The sequence below is a fragment of the Polistes canadensis genome, unplaced genomic scaffold, assembly GCF_001313835.1.
Source record: "Polistes canadensis isolate GaletaPanama2010 unplaced genomic scaffold, ASM131383v1 scaffold_44, whole genome shotgun sequence".
Taxonomy (NCBI): Eukaryota; Metazoa; Arthropoda; class Insecta; order Hymenoptera; family Vespidae; genus Polistes; species Polistes canadensis.
Window position 1 is genome coordinate 615,287 of NW_014569591.1, and position 20,000 is coordinate 635,286.

Consider the following 20,000-nt stretch of genomic DNA (forward strand, 5'->3'; position numbering starts at 1 on the left):
AACTGTAAATGATCAAGTTGCTGATGAAGTCCTCAGTAAGGGACGAAACGTACAACTAGTTCAAATTAATTGTTCATAAGATTTATTAACCGTCTATAACTCCCTTTGAGACTTATATATTAATAACATATTTGTGGACAAGAATATTGATAATTAAATATGTTATTAATATTTACGCATTGTTCTAAAATAATTTAGTTGACTTCTTGTCGTTTCTTCGCGCACGAATTCGCAACGATAAAATTACCTACAGTAAAAAGGATCGTATTTCAATTGAACAACCACGAACGCTATTCATCAGTTTCTATCTTGTTTTGATGTTAGTTTGTGTGTGTGTGTGTGTATGTCTTATTTTCTATCTCTGTCTCTATAACTATTTTCTCTAACGCTATCATATACCCCAAGCATTCATCGAGATTCTTGATCTAATTTTTAACTTTGATCACGAACGAGCGCACGTGCAACGATATATAGACGCTTTCTCAATACACGATAGATCAAATTGTGCTTTTTTTTTTCTTTTTTTAAAAGTTGTTCTCGTAAGAATTCAACCCGACAATCTAAAAAAACGATTATATTTCGTTTGCTCGACTTTTGAGTAAAAACGTGCGTTAGTTTGACATATAGATTTCGTTCCTTATCCGTACATATGTTACGTTAACATACGTATCTTCTGTAATCTCAATTTCAGCTTATCGAAAATTATAAATCTCTCTCTCTCTCTCTCTCTCTTTGGTAAATTTCTTCGTAAATCGACGTGATATATAACTTTCATCTTTTTTTTTCTGTTCGAATTCGTTTCTTTTTCTTCCCTTTCTTCTCATAAAGCAGAGACTGGATAAGCGAAAAGAAGGAAGTAAGAAAGGAAAAGAAAAGGGAGGTAAGAAGAGGAAAAAAGATACGACTAAGAAGAAGAAGAAGAAGAAGGAACTGGAAGGAAAAGTTTGTAGCGATCAATGAAATCGTAAAAGTTTTTGCCGCGTGCGCTTGCTGGCTTTTCCACAGGGATCACTGCCGGATTCTTCCGTTTTCCTACTCGTTCCATTTTGCTTCTCGAACGAATGAACGAACGAACGAACGAACGATTTGACAGTGTCGAAGTGAAACGCAGAAAGGTAGTTTGACGTTAGAGATCGTTGTGGTAGTATAGAAGATTGTGAGGGTAAAGGAAGGAGGGAGGGAGGGAAAGAGGTGGATCAGAGGGAATGGTGAAGGGAAAACTCGTGAGGTTTTCAACTTCATCATTTGCTTTGGTTCCTTTTGACATTCCACGGCTATGTACCTCTATCATGTACCTAGAAACGAACCTACCTTTTCCTTCAACGAAGCACCAACTCATTCTAGCAATAATGTTGCGGTCAGAGAGTACTGGTACTTCCTTCTCTTTTCTCTCTCTCTCTCTCTCTCTCTCTCTCTCTCTCTCTCTCCTTGTCTCTCTCTCTCTCTCTCTCTCTCTCTCTCTTTCTCTCTTTCTTTCTATAATTCTTTTTCTCTATTTCTCTCTTGATTTCCTTTTTCCACCCTCTCCTTTTACGTCCTACTGGTGTAAACTCGAAAATGTAAAAGTTAACTCTGTAAAGTGTAAAGGTTGTTTCTTTCTATCCATGATTTCTATCTATCTATTTTCATTCCTTTTTTTTTCTTTTTTATTTCTTTTATTTTCTCTATCTTGCATGACCTCTCCAAACGCAACATTTTTTATTTCCATTCGTTCGCTAACATTCGTCTCTTTCTGTTCGATTTTTAATACTTACGTAGTAAAACGTATTATGTTTTAATTCGCTAGATTTTCTTTTTTTCCCTTATTTATATTTCAATGCAAATATTCTTGTTTCTATTTTTTTTTTTGTAATTCTCTTACTCTCTCTCTCTCTCTCTCTCTCTCTCTTTCTCTTTTCTCTCTCATATCATCTACCATTAAGGTTTTTTTCTCTTGCAATTCGTTGGTGCTTCAGTTTTTCTTCTTCGGAAAATCGTAAATGCTTCTTGTAATCTTTTTCTCGTAAGGTTTTTCCATTCCCTTTTAAAAGCGAGAAAATCGTGTATTTTGTTTTGTGCATAGCTACTAGCATCGTTATTTTGCTACGCCAACGTTATATTCTTTCTTCGGTATTACCCTCGAGGAAACATTAAGAGAGTTAACCAATTTTCTTTTTCTTTCTCTTTCTCCACTCGAGCGTATTGATTAAAATATTGCTTTTTGCGGTTTAAGTATAAAGTTTTCGCGCATTTTGATCGTGAAACAATGTCCGTTGTTAGTGCACAAACCGTGTTCGAGATAATTCGTTTACTTTACGACATCGTATAAGAAGAAAAGTATTCAGAATCTAACGAGGAAGAAAAATACAAAAAAAAATAAATGCACGGATTTTTGGCCTCGATGAACAACATAAAGTCGAACGATGGTAAAGCTTAAAAAATAATATATAACTTTATTCATATTTTGTTTGTACTTTTTATTTGCGCTTATTATTATTGCTGATCGCGAAGTTTCGTTAATATTTTTCAACATGTGCGCATATTTTACATTGAACAATGAGATTTTGTTTGTTTTTTAAATACGTTCAATCGTGAAATTTGATCAACAATATTGTCGACTAATGGAAAAATCACATTGAGAGAGAGAGAGAGAGAGAGAGAGAGAGAGAGAGAGAGAGAGAGAGAGTAAGAGTGGGAAAAGGGGAGAGAGGTAAATTTTTCGTAAATAAAATTTTCTTACTTTAAGCGTATGTGCATAGTGGTTGTTTTTTTTTTGTTAGACGGTATTAACGTTTGCGAATAGTACACATGTTCGTTGACATGCTGGCTGGAACAAACAAGAGGGAGGAAGAATTAGAGAAAGCGAGAGAGAGAGAAAGAACACGTGTAAACAGTAAAAAGCGTCGCGAATTGTTTACAACGGTAACATTAAACATCCTTTAGTCGACTAACTCTTTTATTCCTCTTTTTTAGTATGATAAATATAAAGTTCTATTATCGAATATGTAAAAAAGAAAATTGTGGGTCAATAAAATAACTCTCTGTTAAAAACTCAGAAACACAAAAAAGAATTTACCTAATATTGTAATAAGTACTTAATCAGTTATTTCTCTCGTCCAAAAATAAAATTCTTAACGAGAAGGTATCACAGGGAACTTGGACATAAAAAGAAGTAGAACTTAATTTAACTAAGTTTGACGTTTCGTTCCTTTATTGGGACTTCTTCAGCAACTTAATCTTTATTGTCCAGCGTCTTTTTTCATTGAGTAGACATACATTTTTATTTTTATTTTTAATATTCAAAACACAAAACATCTAAACTTCGTTAAGTATTAGCTACTTATTACTAATTAACCTAACTAATTTAACATATTATACGTATGTGAATGAATTTAATAAACGCAATATGAGTAATTAGGGTCAAAAATTGATCGAAACTTTTTTTTATATTTTTGTTAGGATTCATTTCGCGTATCTTAACGATTGTTTCAACCACACGTTAGGATGTCTATTTGTGAGTAAGATTAACGGAATATTTCGAATCGATTTCGAGCTGTCCTCGAGGAAAGACGACAACGTTACGAGAGCTCTCTCTCTCTCTCTCTCTCTCTCACACACACACACACACACTCTCTCATTCTCTCTCGAATGTACGGAAGAGCCAGTGTCCGGTTAGGATGACAAATTGTACTTTAAAGCGCTTACTGAAAGCTGTTCCGACGCATACCCGGAACAGACCGGATCCTAAAGCTCTGTTATGGATGACAAATCGTTGTAGCAGGTGTTTGGATGAGATGCGATCTTCCTTGGGACTTATTTGTTTGCTTGGAGCTAGAAGACCATCGTCGTCGTCGTCGTCGGTCGTCGTCGTCTGGCCTGAGAAGAAGGAGAGGCCAGAGGCTTCCGAAAAAAGAACGTTTTTCTAAAGAAACTTCCGACTTATATCAACTGCCTTATCTTTCCACTTACTTCCTAAAATTGAAACTTTATCTTATCTCGCAGTAATATCGTTTAAAAGAATATAATCGTTCGCATTCCTCGTATGAGATAGTTGATAAAATGAAAATAATTTAATTTCCGAACTCCGTGTGCGCGCGCGCGCGTATGTGTGTGTGTATGTAATATTTATTGTGTCATAAAAAATTTACATTGGAAATATTAATATAAAAAGTCGCACGAATTTCACTCTGACATGCGAATATTTAAAGAGTTTTTCGTTTACTCTTGGGGTGGGGGCGGATGTTTCTTTAGTATTTTTTTCTTTTACAAAAGAGTAAACATTTGCTTGGACAATTCTTAATAATAACAATAATAATAATAATAATCTTTGCTTAAGAGGTCATCGAAGAGGAATTCAGCCTGAGGTAAAAGGTACGATAAAGGATGATCTAAAAGGAGTCGCGGTAGGTATGTAGCCCTTGGAAGATAGGTAATGGTGAGTAGCATCTCTTCGTTTCGCTAGCGTCTATACTTTCGGAATGAACGAAGATAGAACGATGAGAAACGTACGATTCTATCCAACGAAGAAAGGAGAGTAGTAGTAAAGGGGTGGAGTGAGCTCACTGTGGGTAAAGGGGGAAAGGAAGCGGTTTTCGAGAATATATGACACGGTCGCTTGCGATAAGGGATTGAGCATAATAGTGGCTCTCGCGTACCACGGACATAGTTAGCCGAGACTCCATGAAAAATACTAATGGGACGAGGTCGCCCGGCTCGTGGAAGTAAATTTCACAGGTGGATGGCGAGAGAGCACAAAAGAAGATAAGGCCCCGAGCGTGGTGGTGGTGGTGGTGGTGCTGCTGCTGGTGATCTTTCGAAGGTTTGCAATACGTAAACCGAACCCTTATAACTTTTTCCTCTTCTCTTTAATACCTCTTTTTATCCAAGCAAATTTATCAATAGTTAAACTCTCAATTATATTTCAAAGGTCTCTCTTTATTTCAAATTATTTCTACTGCAACATCGAATTTCTATTAAATAGATCTTCCCGAAGAAATAAGGTTTCAACTTTATATATATATATAGGTACTTGTTACCTTTTTCCTTGCAATCAATATTTTTCTACTACTCGAACGCTGTTCAACGACGAATAAGGAGTCTATTGAAAAAGAAAAGAAAAGAAAAGAGAAGAAAAGAAAGGAGAGGGACCTTAGTAGAAGTAGGAAAAAAAGTGCTTAATCCTTGTTAAGACGGACGAACAAAATCTGGGGAATTGTAGGAAATTAATGAAATGCAGATTGCATTTAAACGCGTTTGTACCCCTTCGTACTGCTTTCGTCTCGTCCGTTTTGCAAGCGAGTAACGCTGCTACTGCTGCTACTGCTGCTTTTCGAGCAAAGGTCGTAGCTAGGGATTTAATTAGCGTTATCCACCGTGAGAGAGATTCGAGAAACGTTTCCCCCTCCCCCCTTCTTCCTCCTCCACTCCCAACCCGTTCCCTTTCTCTTTCTCCACCTTCTTCTTCTACTCCTTCTCTTTATCCGACCCTACACCTTCGCCCTACCTCCCCCTCCCCTCTCATTCTCGGTCTTCGAGTCCTTTAGACATTCCGGGTTTTCATCGCTTTTCGGAAGTTGTTAATTAAGAAGTCAACGAAACCGTCATCATAGAAGTACCCTCCTGTCGTCTAGCTTGCATTTCAGATCGCAATATCATTTCCACGGTGAAATATAAGTTTGGTAATGGTAAGGGAACGAGGGGCCGCAGTCTAGGTGGGCATTCATATTCATTCAAGCTGTGCCAAGCAAATCCTTCTCTTCTCTCTGTCTCTGTCTCTGTCTCTTTCTCTCTCTCTTTCTTTTTGTTTCTATCTCTCTCTTTCTCATCGTTCCTGCGTGTACCCGCGAGAATATTTCACATTTTGCGTATACGTGGTATATACTTCTTCTTCTTCTTCTTCTTCTTAACTCACCCGGGCCCGCGCCGTGTTGTCGCACCCAACCGGAGAGATGGACGCCTTTATATATTTAAATTTATTAGAAGATGAGAGATATTCGAGACCGAAAATGAATTCGTATCTGCATCAACACCGAGGAGAAAATTTATCTTCGTTCGCGTTATGGCAAAGTCGCCTAAGGTATACGTATATTTCCATGCGCGAAGAGGTTCGTTCGTTCGTTCGTTCCATTCTCTTGGTTTGCTGTTTACCACCAAGATTCTATTTTCATCTTGTTGCGTGAAGTCCTAGGAAACTTCTTGTTTTCCTATAAATCCAATTAATTAACCGATTCGACTAGTATTTTGCGTTGCGAATATCGATCTACGATGATAACGATATATAATGGCCGTTTATGCAGAAATTTCCCTCAGTTCGCGTAAATCACGATCATCATCGACTATTTATTTTCGTGATTGTAGATTCGGTTGAGTCTGTATAATATGTAATGTAGTATAAAATGTAAACATTCGTCTCATTCTTTAAAAGTTTAATTTTCTAAAGGTTTCATTTCTACCACGCGTGAACTGCACGAATGTATTTTTTTTTTCTTTTTCATTCATCCTGCCTCTTCTTTACTCTTGTCGCTCATACGGTCGCTGCTTTTAATAACATTTTTACGTCGAAAAAAGCTCAATTTCAAAATTTCCAATAATTTCGCATAACCGATAAAAAGATTAGGAATACAGACTATTGATGCATTATTCGAGAAGATATCTCAATCGAATCGACACAGAAACATTTTTATTTGGTATTTTATTTACCATTGATATCAATCGTGTTGTAGTACCGTTTTTACAAAAAAATGACGAAATGGAAATTGAATTGAATAATATTTTTATACGAATGAATTCTTTTTGAGATAAATATTTTTAAAAATATCATCTAGAATTGTACAAAATCAATTTCTCTCTCTCTCTCTCTCTCTCTCTCTCGTTTTTTTTCTACTTTGAAATCGTTTGTTTGTGTTTTGTTTTGAAGTATCCGCCAAATGAAAATGGTATAAAATAACTCGAATAGTTGTAAAAAGTCATTCAAAAAAAACAAAAACGATTGAACGTTGAAATAATTAGAATTTCACTTTTATCGAATGATATATCGTACGAATTAGGCGGGTCAATTGTAATCATATTTTTTACCATATCCAATATATAAATTCGCGTTTAAGTGAATTCGAATTAAGCGGATAACACTACGATGAGCGCATTTAACTTCGTGGAACCATAGAATCTTAATACCCGATGCCACGAAATCTTGTTCGCTAATTAGATTAATGGATAATGGGAAAAGTTGGTTTCCCGTTGACGGTTTGTTGTGCTGTTCTTGTTGTTGTTCTTGTTGTATGTCGAAGAAACATAATATCGCGTAGCTTATTTCAAAGTTTCTCTAACCCCGTAGATATCCCATCGAAGTCTTTACCGAGAGTACCGAGATTCCTCGTTCCTCATTAAGAAGTGACTTGGACCGATTCGAGGAGTACCGCACGACGAATGGCTGTTGCTGCTTCTGCTGAACTGTCGGTGAATAATTATTTGCGATATATTTCCACGAACGCGCTCACGCGTTATTATGCGAATCTAACGAGTTATCTAACGGTAGTATCATCTTGACGCTTATCTTAACGATAATTAGTTTTATTCGAGAATTAAGAGCCCATAATCGTTTTAATGCTCGATTCAACATTACTCGATTTCTAAACATATTTTTCTTCTTCTTTTTTTTTTTTATCTCTCTCTTTCTCTCTCTTGTTCTTCTTTATTACCCTAGTTAATGTATCTTTTCATATACATAGCTTAAGCGTAGTAGGAACAAGCTGCGTAGTTCGATGGTATTCGGAAAGTTTGAGATCCGTTGGGACATAAGTGCGGTCAGTGGATAGGAAAGCAAACGAAGGAGCGCTAGATAGAAGGGGGTCTCTCTCTCTCTCTCTCTCTGTTCTCGCCCGAGTAACTTTTGGTCCTGGTAATCCTAAAATAGTGGTACTTGTACCGGTAGAAGTATATATGTATATATATATATAGTAGCATATATTAATAAGGACGAGGGAGCTAGTAGGGTTTGTGTAAGTATGTACGTGACTCGTCGAAAAGGGGGAATGAGATGAATACTGTAGAGAAAGGAGTGGGGAGGGGAGGGATGAGTTTGAGGAAGAGTGGAAGGAGAAGAGGATGGACGAGGAAGCTAGAAATAGAGAGTAGGGTGTGCGCTTGAATACCAGCGGCTTTGGCGGAATAGAGAAAGGGGTTGGGAAGGGTAAGGGGAGGGTAGGGGAGTGATATGAAGAGAAGAGGGTGAGTGAGCTAGCAAACGAGCAAACTAGAGGGAGGGATAGAGTGGGAGGGAGGGAAGAAGGAAGGAAGGACTGGTTGTGATTCCCTTGCCAGCTGCTCACGTCCCGATATGCACTGTATTAACGGCATAATATGCCGCACCACGCTCGTATCACCCACGACCAACATATCCAAGCGAGCACTTACCACCCTGCCGAGCCAACACAACCGCCCCCGTTCACTGGCACATCGGCTTTTCTCCTTCGTGAGAGAGTAGTACAACCATCACCAGCGACTATCTTCCTTCGGTCTATGATGTAACTCGCATCTTTCGCCCGTCATGAAATATTTAAGAGTTCATTCCCCGTTCTTTTTTCGTTTCTGTATTACCGTGCTGAGTTTTCTCTCGTCGTAACCTAAGTAGATACCCTTTTACACGCGCGTGCATGTACATACGTACCGTACCACCATCACGTAGGATCGAAACGTACGCGTTTAAAGAGAGAGAGAGAGAGGGAGAGTGAGAAAGAGTGAGAGATAGAAAAAGAAGAGTTCTCTTTCCTACTACGTTTCTTTTTCGATGGATGAAGGTGAAAAGAATTTACGGGCACACAACGACAGAATTCACACGGGGCACTTCACTTTGATACCTTGCTGTCGTGTCGTTCCTACTACTACTATTACTACTACTCCTCCTCCTGCTCGCACCATTACGATCTTTTCGTTTTTCATGTATAGCTAGTAGATACGATACGTTCGAACGTCTACCGTTATATCGTTTTCTTTTTTCGTATTTCCTTCTCGTTCTTCACAATTACGTTCGCAGACGTCCCTTCACGAGTTTGATCGCTTTTCGATCGATCGAGCTTGGTTGGATTAGAGTCCTGATCATAGAAGATCCCTGATACTCGTAAAACTTGTGTGTAGGTTTCAACGAACGTACCGTTCTTTGGAATAGAATCCTACGTTCTCCTTTCGTTTCTTCGTTCCTTTCAAGAGTTGAAGAGTTGAACAGCTACGGGAGTTCATTCGTCTCTCCTCTCGTCTTCGTTCTTTGTAAATGAAACGTTAAAAGAGAAAAAGTAACTCTACTACGTATCTATATATATACACATACGTGATAAGATGGAGTCACGAATATCGCATATAGGGATGAAACATTTCATGCTCGTATACGTAACGAGGAATAGAAAGAAAGAGAAAGAGAAAGAGAAAGAGAGAAATATACACATTGATTTCTTTGTGAAGAAAAGTAATGTAAATATTCATGATACCGTTAGAAGGATAAACTCGGAAAGACTATCGGTGCACAATCTTAGTAACGTAATAGTATACGTATATTGTATATATGTATACATATCTATATATCTCTCTCTCTATATATATATATATATATATATAACAAACACAAACAAGCAATGTAAGCAAGCGCCCGTTTCCATTGTCTTCGAGATGCCGGCTGTGCAATCTGCACAGCTACTACCAATGCGAATTTCCGTGGCATGAAATCCTAGCAGAGAATCCGAGCACGACGTCGTCGTACCCTTAATCACACTACTCTCCTCGAGTATTACTCTCTAATCGTACCCTAGTCGTTCTCTAAATCACATTAACTTCGATCTACCGTTTAAACGTTACTGGTTAAAATTCAGGAGAATCTTCGTTAAGCATTATATATTCTATCGATCCGTCGACAGACACTTAGAAGAGAAGAAAGATAGATAGATAGATAAAGAGAGAGAGAGAGAGAGAGAGAGAGAGAGAGAAAGAGGGAGAATGAGAGAGACAAACATAGACACGAAGTTTGAAATAGAAGACGAGGAAGTAATTTTGTTTCCATGTTAGTTCTTTCTCTCTTTTTCTCTCTAAGGAACGTAGATTTTCTTCGTTCGCAAATATACGCGGTATGTTCTTTAGAGCTTTATACGGTAGCACACTTATTTAAGGTTCGTAAGAAAATGAAGATTTTGTTGTTGAAACGATTGATCTATCCGCGAGTTAATTCCATTGGAATCGGATATATACTTTCTTCTTTATACATACATACATACATACATACATACATACACATCGTTATCTTTTTCTGGTTTTATGCGATGACAACGACAACGACATCGACAACGACAACAACGACGAGGAGGAAACTTTTTTTTTTTGCATCGACATTGCGAACGGATCAGAAACAAGCACGATACGTACTTACGCGTGTACGATCCAGAATTCTTCTATAACCGATTGCAAGTTATAGAGCAACAACACGTTTATATAGATAACGAGTAAGAGAGCAAACACGACGATGACGATGACGTATTTGAACGTAGAAACGTTTGTAAAGAAATCAAGAAAATAAAATAAAACAAAACGTAAAGTGGTTTTAGCTATGAAATCGACACGGGACCGGTTCGTTCAACATTCACTTTTATGTCTCTTTTCGTTATTTTCTTTCTTCCGATAAATTGTACGACAACGTAACGGATGGAGTCCGGTGGAAACTCGTCGTCAAGTAGTTCGAGGACAGGTATCAGAGTTATAAAGAACTCGTCGAATGCTATACCTATACCGGATGAACGATTCGGAGACAGCTTAAGAGCATCTATACTCGATAAAGATCGTGACTCTTAAGATAATGCATGTAAGACGGTGACGTACGACATATATACATATATATATATATATTTACGTTACGTATATACAAATGCATAGGAAACTCGTCGTCGACGAAATAGTACAAGTTACCGATGCAGGTTAATTACAAATTAATACGATTTTCCCACGTTATAAGTCCGTTCCGGTGAAAAATTTCTCATTATTTTTTTATCAGTCATACGAAATTTATTATCCTTTGAACACTAACTCACCCGAGTGAGTGCCGTTTCATTTGGCGTTAGAGAACACGTCTCATTTTTTTCTCATCATTTTTCTACCGTGTTTTCTCTTCCCCTCGCCTCCCCCCTCTCTCTCTCTCTCCCCCTTTCTTTCCGTCTCTCTCTGTCTCTCTTTTTTTCTTTTTCTTTCAACGCACTTAACCCCAAAAGTAATTCCGGTGAGACGAAATTGCAGCACGTCGGCGTGAACCGTCGAAAAGAAATGTCATTTCGCAGGCTCCTCAGACTTTCTTCTACCTTCAGAAATCTCTTTCATACCGGTGCACGTATGAGTCTCGAGTGCTTTTGCTCTCCCCTTATCCTTCTCTCTCTATCTCTCTATCTCTCTCTCTCTTTTCTAGTTTGCAAAAAAGAAAGTATCGTATCGTCGAGTACGTTGTGTGCCTACATTCGCAATTCTATTTCCCAAGTAGGTACATGTATATAGACATGTATATATTTTTTTCTTTTACTTCCCCCCCCCCTCTCCCCTTGCCCCTCATCACTCGCCCCTCCCCCGTTTTAAAAGGTAACGATGAAAGGTAAGAAGCAAATTATCATTTATCGCAATTTACTAGACCCCGCTTATAATAAAACTATAAACGAGTAGCGTGGCCCCCCCTCTTCCTTCCCCTTCCCCCCTGCTAGGTGCTCTCTCGTAACTTTCGGTATTCATAACGCGTCGAGATAAACTCTGTCGAATAACGAAGTATAAATTCGTAACGAAGAAAGTCCAGGTGCGAGCTTTCGTGTCGTAGGATCGTAAAATTAAGTTAGGCGATTCTTTGCGCTTTTCGTGCACGGAATTCCCTAGGATATATCTCTAGGAACGAACTTCGTTTAGGATTAATAAGTTTTTTTTTCCCTTCTTCTTCTTCTTCTTCTTCTTCTTCTTCTTCTTCTTCCACCTTTCTTTCCCTTTTCCATCATTTCTCTCTCACTCTCACTTTTTTTTTCTTTATTTCTTTCTCTTTCTTTCTCGTATACACACCAAGCACATGATTTCGTAGTTCCCGGTGACTGGATACTTTAATAAAAGCCGAACGACCAAAGTACGGTATGGAAACGACGTTGACGCCGGGTGAAGCTCATTTTTCTTGGCTTACCGTAACAGGAAAGGGCCAATGGTCTTTTCTCCTCTCCCCGTTCCAACGTGCGATCGTAAAAATAAGCGACGCGGTTATTTGCACCTCGTGTTCTTTCACGATGTACCAAGGAATGGGGGTTGCACGGTATAATATCGCGACCAGAAAAAAACCCCTGAGAAGGGAAAGAGAGGAATAAGAGGGAAATAGGGAAGAGCAGAGGGCAAGAGGAAGATGAGAAAAAGTAGGAGGAGGAAGGAGAAAGGAGAAGAGGAATAGTCTCGCAAAGAGAGATAGATATACAAGCAGCAGTCTCTCTCTCTCCCTCTCTGGAAATTTCTCTGGTAAGAGTAAATCGTTTCTCTCACTATATACAGTATACAGCCTCATGATGGTGCATACCAAGCTCATCTCGTTACTGTTCATAAACCAAAGGAATCTCATAGCTCTCGCTTTCATTGCGCTACTGGTAATATATAGATTTCGTTCTTCGTATAGATATTATAAAAGAGAGAGAGAGATAGAGAGAGAAAGAGAGAGAAAGTCTAAAAAGAAATTGGAAAAGTAGACATTTCTAGTTTGTGTTACCCGTTAAAAGTATCGGCCTAAGTTTGGACTTATTTAAAGTGTACTTACTTTCTTTTGGTAAGTCTCCCCATTTTCGAGGACGATTTAAACGCACATAGAAAAATATTATAGCTCTTTCTCTAAACCACCCGAAGCGAAAAGATGTAATAAAGGATAGAGAGAGAGAGAGAGTGAGAGAGTGAGAGAAAGAGAGAGAAATAGAGAGAGAAACGGTTTTAAATTAAACTTCCTGCGACGCGTTGCTCGACGTTTCTAGTTACCTACTTTATTTTTGCAACATTTCAAAACGTGTTATATAATAATGATTTACGTTATCCTAGATGGAATATTACTTTGATGAGAATTATGAAAGATTTTCATACTCGAAGGAAAAAAATTCACGACTCGAAATACGAACGCGAATGAATTTTTTTGTCCGAACGTTCGAACAACGTCCTTGCGTTTTTATGCACGCCGTGTTAGTTGAAACGAACCTCGTGTAATCATCAAGAGAAAAAGAGAGAGACAGAGAGAGACAGAGAGAGAGAGAGAGAGAGAGAGAGAAAGAGAGTAAACCCTTTCCATTAGATTACATTTTCTATCGTGACAATTGCCCGAGTTGTTTACATCGTCGTCATTAAGTCCCTTCGAGCAAAGATCGGTCTATCCATTTGCCTTCCTTTAATGTGCCATCATTAGTTCCTCGTTGAATAAAATGAAATCCGTGCGTTGTAGAAAATTTCTTCTATCGTAGAAAAAGAAGGAAGGGAATGGTACAAGTTCGATAATTGATGCAAGAAATATCCACGTCGTTCGTCGACGTCGTCGTCGTTGTCCGGTTTTACGCAAATTGTAGAAGAAACTATCTTAAGGTCTAGTAATAGTAGTAGTAGTAGTAGTAGTAGTAGTAGTAATATTTTTCATAGAACTCTTGTCGATCCTGATCGTACTCGAATTAAGAAAATAACATGAATTCTGATTTCTGCAAAAACATCTTGTAGTGAACTCGTATAATATGTAAGTATTTGTTTGTTGCATGTCAGATTTTTTTTTTGTTTACAGGATGCAAGATATAATATAATATAATGTTCTTCGATCTTTTATTTTTTATCGCATACTCGCGTTTTTTCTTACGGATTGTATGAAGAAAAAAGAGAAAATACACGAAGGAGATAATAATTATTAGATTGAAGAAACTTGTGCGAAAAAAGAAAATGAAGACTAATTACTATTGGTTAAACAGTTAGCGAATGCTGGATGTATATTATTGGACGTTTCCTTTATCAAATTTTCGAAATTTACTCGTTACGTGGTGATTCGCAATACAAGCTGTGCCTATATATATGGGAAGTAAGGAACAGAGAATTGAATCCTAAATTATTTATCCTAGTTCCATAACCTTAAGCAACGTTGCAGTGTAACGTAATGGTAGAGGAGATGCGCGCGAGTGCACATACGTAGCAACAAACATGCAAGTAAGTAAGCAACCAGCCAGCAAGTAACAAGCAAGCAAGCATGAAAGCGAGTCCGTGATTGTCGAATCACACTCGACACAAATTTTACGAAACTCTTATCGAACCCGTGTCAACGACACAACGACAAAAAAGAAGAAAAAAAAAATATCATTGATTCGAAATTTGGTTATTTTTCTTAAACTTAGCCGTTGTGATTCCTTCGTAAAAAAATTTTCGCATTAAAATGCAAGCGACATTTCGATTTTATTTTTCGATTCGGAAATAATTTAATACTTTTTCGATCGTGTTGAAAGATAGCTGAAACGAATAGTAATCTTCTGTTACTTAAATTCGCGAATTATATCGCGATTATTTTATTTTGATTATTATTTTTCTACGAATCACACGTAGGAAGGCCCTTTTTTACGGACGATCTTTTTCGCGAGCGTACTCTTTTAAATAATATTAGTTAAATCTGACGATAAAATATTTGAGCAGGAAGATAGAAACGAGAGTACTGTGTGCGATTCAAACTTCGTAGAATGTTCCTAGGGAAACCGCTAAAAATCTGACGGACGGTTTAACTTGGTCGTTTCCTTTGCATCTCTCTCGTTGTACTACTGGATGTTGAGCATTCGTGAACGTCATTATGGCCGGCGTAAAAGTTCTAGTTTTTTTTAAGCGTTGACATTACTCGTCCCATCGCATTTACCTTTTTCTCGCTTACTTCTAGCGTCTAGCGTTTTTGCTATGTTAAATTTTGACGAACTCGTTTGGAGCTCTTATCGCGTTTGTTTTACTTGTCTACGTTTCCATCATGAAATTTTCATGAGACTGTAGCCTTAGAGATAGATAAAAAAATACAGAAAAATATATATATGTATATGCATATCTTTATTTAGGATTTTATTTTCTCTTAAGTCCCTTGCGTACGCGCATCACTTTATATAACAACGGTTCCAAAAGGATAAAATTCAAGATTAAATTATACATACATATATATATATATATAAACACAACGATATCTCCATTTAATTAGCATTAGTATTCCTTTGTATAATGTTCAGGATGATTAGATATTCGACGTGATCACCATTCCTTGATTAGCTCTCGTTGATACCTAGCAGAGTCGGATGTTTCCTTCCATCGATTTAATTCTCTCCTGCTTCTGCTGTGAAAGAGCAGCAGCGGTGGGTGGGGAAGGTTGTGGGGGGAGGGTACCTAGACGATCTGTTCTTGTATAATCGTATTGGAGAACTTTGATAGTGTCTGCGTGCGTGCGCCCGTGTATGTACAACCGCAACAAACAAGGAATCTCATCTTGGAGTTTGAAGTTTCGGAAGTGTTGCTAAATAAAGTGATACGTACGTACTCACGTACGTATTCACGCCGAAAGAACTTAAGAAAGAATAAAATCCCTTTTCGGTAGAATCATTAAAATCTTAAACGCGATCCAAGAAAAGTCGGGAAGCTATAAAAACTATCTTTTATTTTTCCTTCCTACCGTTAAGTCGTTCTTCTTCGTTCAACGTTGCCACGAAAGGAAATCTTTTTAGATATACGTTAGTAAATGCACAATTTATTAATGACCAACGTCGAGTCGGGTACGTAATTAGAACGAAAGTAACTTCGATAACTATTTTAATTGAAAATGTAATTGCGTGTACGAACAAATGAAACTGATTATACGCGGAATGTAAGTAGGTATTTCTCTTTTTTGCTTGGCATACTTTTGACCCTCCCCCCCTTTTTAACGAAATAAAAATATAATAAAATACTATAGTTTTGAGTTACTCGTAGAAGAATAGGGAAATGCAATTGAGGTGAGAAAGGAAAACTAGTGGAGATGTGTTAGTAGAGACTCAAGAAACGTAAGAATTCTTCATGGAATGTTCTTAGATCGAAAGAAACAGAGATAGAGAGAGAGAGGAGGAGAAAGAAGAAAAGAAAAAGGGAAAAGAAAGGAAAAACGAGATAGTAAAATGTTTCTACAAGCGAGTTCTTCTTTTTCCACCGTTGCGCTAGACCTACTTTTTTCTTCTTATTTTCTCGGCACTTTCTCTTTCCCCCTTATTTCTGTCTTCTCCTTTTGACAGGAATTCTTCTTACGGATGTGCAAGAGAACGGAAAGTAAAGAAAACAACGGACGGCGACAAAGACGGCGTCAGCGGTTGACATCGACAAAATACCCAAATCTGTCCTATGTCTCGGTTTATTCGTTGCTTTTTATCTTTTGTATTTTCATATTTTTTCTTCGATTTAATATTTTATACGCGAGTAAAGTAATTTAAGAAATTTTATTCGTACCTATCATAATATATAGTATCGTGTTAATCTTCTTCTAACGATATTCTTCAGATTCCAAGATGCCTTCGAGCAAAGCCCCCTTCTTCTAACGTCGATCAATCTCTCAAAAGCTCCCTTCCCATATGATTTATGAGGTATTAATTAACATTCTCTCTATGTCGAAATTAGCGTAGAAATCATCGAGCATGTATCGTGTGTAGTGTTACGTATACGTAGTTAGTATGATATATACGTATATACGCGTACACCCGATATATTAAATTTTATATTTTTCCTTCCCTTCACGTCATTCGATATATATATATATATTGCATTATTTTAATAAATTGATAAATACGAGCTCGCGGTTATGAAAGAGACGATGAGATTCAAAAGATACGCCGTTGTTATTATTTTTCATAGCGTTTTGCTTCTTTTCATTTGCGAGACCGCCTGGTAAATTAGATATATATATTTCACTAATGAACACGCGGCACGTTCCTATCGTAGTAGACAAAAGCTTTTATTCGCACGACTAGTATTTTTTCTTTATTTTTCCAACGTCTTAGAAAATGAGCAGGGTGCTTTTACTCTCTCTCTCTCTCTTTCTCTCTTCTTTCACTCGTTTCATACCTTCTTTTTTTTTTAATTTTATTTTCCCTCCCCCTTTTGGATTCTTAGTCGTGAGAATCGTAGACCGGTTAACCTCGCTCTGGCGCATTAATCTTCATGATCTTCACTCTTCTCTTGGAAACTCGAAGCGAAATTTTATCTACAGACTCACGGAGTACTGCGAACTCGAGTTAAGTAAGTTAATGCTTATACACAACGGATTGACTTGTGCGTGTGCGTGTGCGTGTATTCGCGGTTACGAGAACGAACAATTTGGAAAATTACGGATATACAAAAATATCTCTATGAGTTTCATTTGTAAATCTTTAATTCGTAAGTTTAATCTTCTTTTTTTTTTTTTTGTTTTACAAAAATAACTAATACTTTAAGATTTCAAATTAACGTTAACGGCAAACGATAGGGTGGTAATTTGTTGAAAAATATTCGGTACTTGCGAAATAACCACAAAAACCGGCATTTACATTTTATTCACGTTGTCAATCAATATGTCTTGACTGACGAGAAAGAGAATTGTAAATGGATCGAGAGCTTTAGGAGATCTACGTGACACGCGATCCCCGTTCAACTCCCGGTGAAGTTGTACTCGACACACGGGTAGCGTGTTATTGAACTTGTAGCGATGTTGACGGCGAGGAAGTAGAGATAGTTAGACGGAGAAAGAGAGAGAGAGAGAGAGAGAGAGAGAGAGAGAGATAGAAAGTGTGAGAGAGAGGATATTCGTAATAGAACTTGCACCGAGATACACGACAAATCCCACGTGACCTTAACACGTCCATATTATCAAGAAGAGATATCACTGCATTAATTTAACACGTGTTATAATATGGAACGGTGCTGGTGGTGGTGGTGGTAGTGGTATATTGTAAACGTTGATCGAAGATGATTCCCCCCGTGTCGTTGTTGTATAATATATTTGGTACCGACTTTTCAAGATGAACGACGAAGTACACCGAGTACCCAATAGGCATGTCCGTTTTGTCGTAACGTCATCCACGTATGTCGGTCACGGATCCTAGTATCGTTATGGGGCTATTACAAATACTACCAATCTGGTGGTAGTATTAACCCTCGTCATTTGCATCGACTTCGATAGCACCCCTAACATACACACTCACACACACAGACAAGCCCATATCGATTTCGACTTCGATATCGATTGACCAATAATATATGTATAGGAATCCGTCCAACTCGTCCACTGAATTTCCCTTTGCGTGTGCACACCCTCATCTTCTATGTGTTTGTGTGAGAAATCCAGGAAGGTTCATAGTACAACACACCCGATAGCCCCCAACTATTGCGCATGGTCTAGGTAGGTATATATATATGCCAGAAGAGACATACGTTCGAGGGGTGGGGGAGGGGGTTCTGTGTACAAGTACATTATATACCGGCGATCGAGATTGTACACTCAACTCCTCGATCTGTGTGCTCTATCTATTTCTCTCGTCTACATTACCATTTCTCCACTCGTCGAATCCTCTCTCTCTCCCTTTCCCTCCCATCCCCTTCCACCCTTCTCTTTCACTCGCTCTCACTCGTTCGAGGTAGCACACTTCTATCGTGCCTTTGTGTTTACCCTCCGAATCAGCGGATTACCGAAGCTGGCAGCCTTCTCTACCCGAGTACACCGATCTACCACTCCTTTCCTCTCTCTCTCTCTCTTTCTCTCTCTCTTTCTCTCTTACTCTTTCTCTATCTCCCCACCAACGGCATTACCAACTGCGGTTACCTGCAGAGTGAAATTGATAGATTCGAGCTTTGCATTTGCACCGGGGCACCCCATTTCCATATCCAAGTACCTACTTCCGCATCTGAACCTTACCCTTTCTCCAATTCCTTTCCTCATTCTCTCTTTCTCATCTTATCTGATCTCATATCATCTGATTTCATCCCATCTCATCTCATCTCATCTCATCTCATCTCTCTTTCTCTGATATCATACCACCCGGTAGCACTAGTAGCAGAAGAAGCAGCAGCAGCACCAGCAGCGGTAGCAGTTAGCCATCAACCAGCTAGTAAATCCAGAGTTCCTATTCTCCTCGATCTTCTAGTTAACACGACAAACCGAACATCACTAAGAATCTTCGGGTGAAATCCCTAAGCGAAACTCCTTCTCGACGACCGCTTATCGTTTCCGTAAGCGTTAACGTTGTAAGCCTGCAGATATGAGTTGCATTGAGAGCAGATGCGACTGATCGAGGAAACCGAAGAGGATCAGGAGAATCGACTTTACTATTATCGAGGACTAGGAACGATGGATGGGGGAAAGGAAGGGCGTCTTAACGAGAAAGCTTGCATGTGTTTGAAATCTGTCTGATCTTATCGAGTTTTCGATAGCGATTAATTAAATTTCGCTCAATTTTTTGTTCAAACGCTTGTTATGACGCTCAGCTTATTTAGAATCAAATTGTATGTTGATGATACGTTTGAATGATCAATCGATGATGATTTGCGTTAAATACATTAAACATATATATATGTATGTATTCATATATTTCTAGTTATTAACGAAACAATAGAGAAGTACATTGAATTTGTATTATCTCGCCTAAATTGTGTTACGAATCTCAATAACAATTAAATCTAGTTTTCCTCTTCGGCCATTCTGACACCGATTGCGTGGTAGGAAATTCCATTCGATTTTCCACGAATTGTGTTTCGTTTAAAATCGTATCCATTGTTTAAATCGTATTGTGATTATTTTTAATATTGTAACTTCGACGATAACATTTCTGCCATACGACGAGTACACGTTGTTGAGATGGGGGCGAGTTGTGGGAGGATATTGATCAAATTATGGTTCTCCGATTAACGTGTAATGCTCTTGAATTCTAATCCATTTACAATGTATTAACGATTTTGGTTAAAATGTGCATTAAACATTACGGCTAATATCGTCGTATTCGTTGGCAGAGAGAAACGAT

At 38.1% G+C, this 20,000-nt stretch overlaps 1 protein-coding gene and 1 long non-coding RNA gene across 5 annotated transcripts in view; one reads left to right on the forward strand and one right to left on the reverse strand.

The window, feature by feature from the left end:
* Nucleotides 1-20,000, forward strand: part of LOC106785027 (autophagy-related protein 16-1) — a 384,411-nt gene that overhangs the window by 32,954 nt on the left and 331,457 nt on the right. The gene's annotated exons all lie outside the window — the stretch shown is intronic.
* LOC106785028 overlaps nt 1-20,000 on the reverse strand; it is a 64,541-nt gene that overhangs the window by 27,433 nt on the left and 17,108 nt on the right. Inside the window, exon 4 of one of the 3 annotated variants that reach the window (XR_001381482.1) lies at nt 6,846-9,236. The exons of the other annotated variants lie outside the window; for them this stretch is intronic. This is a non-coding gene — a long non-coding RNA (uncharacterized LOC106785028). Of the gene's footprint in view, nt 1-6,845; nt 9,237-20,000 lie in introns of those variants that run through there. 3 annotated transcript variants of the gene reach the window in all.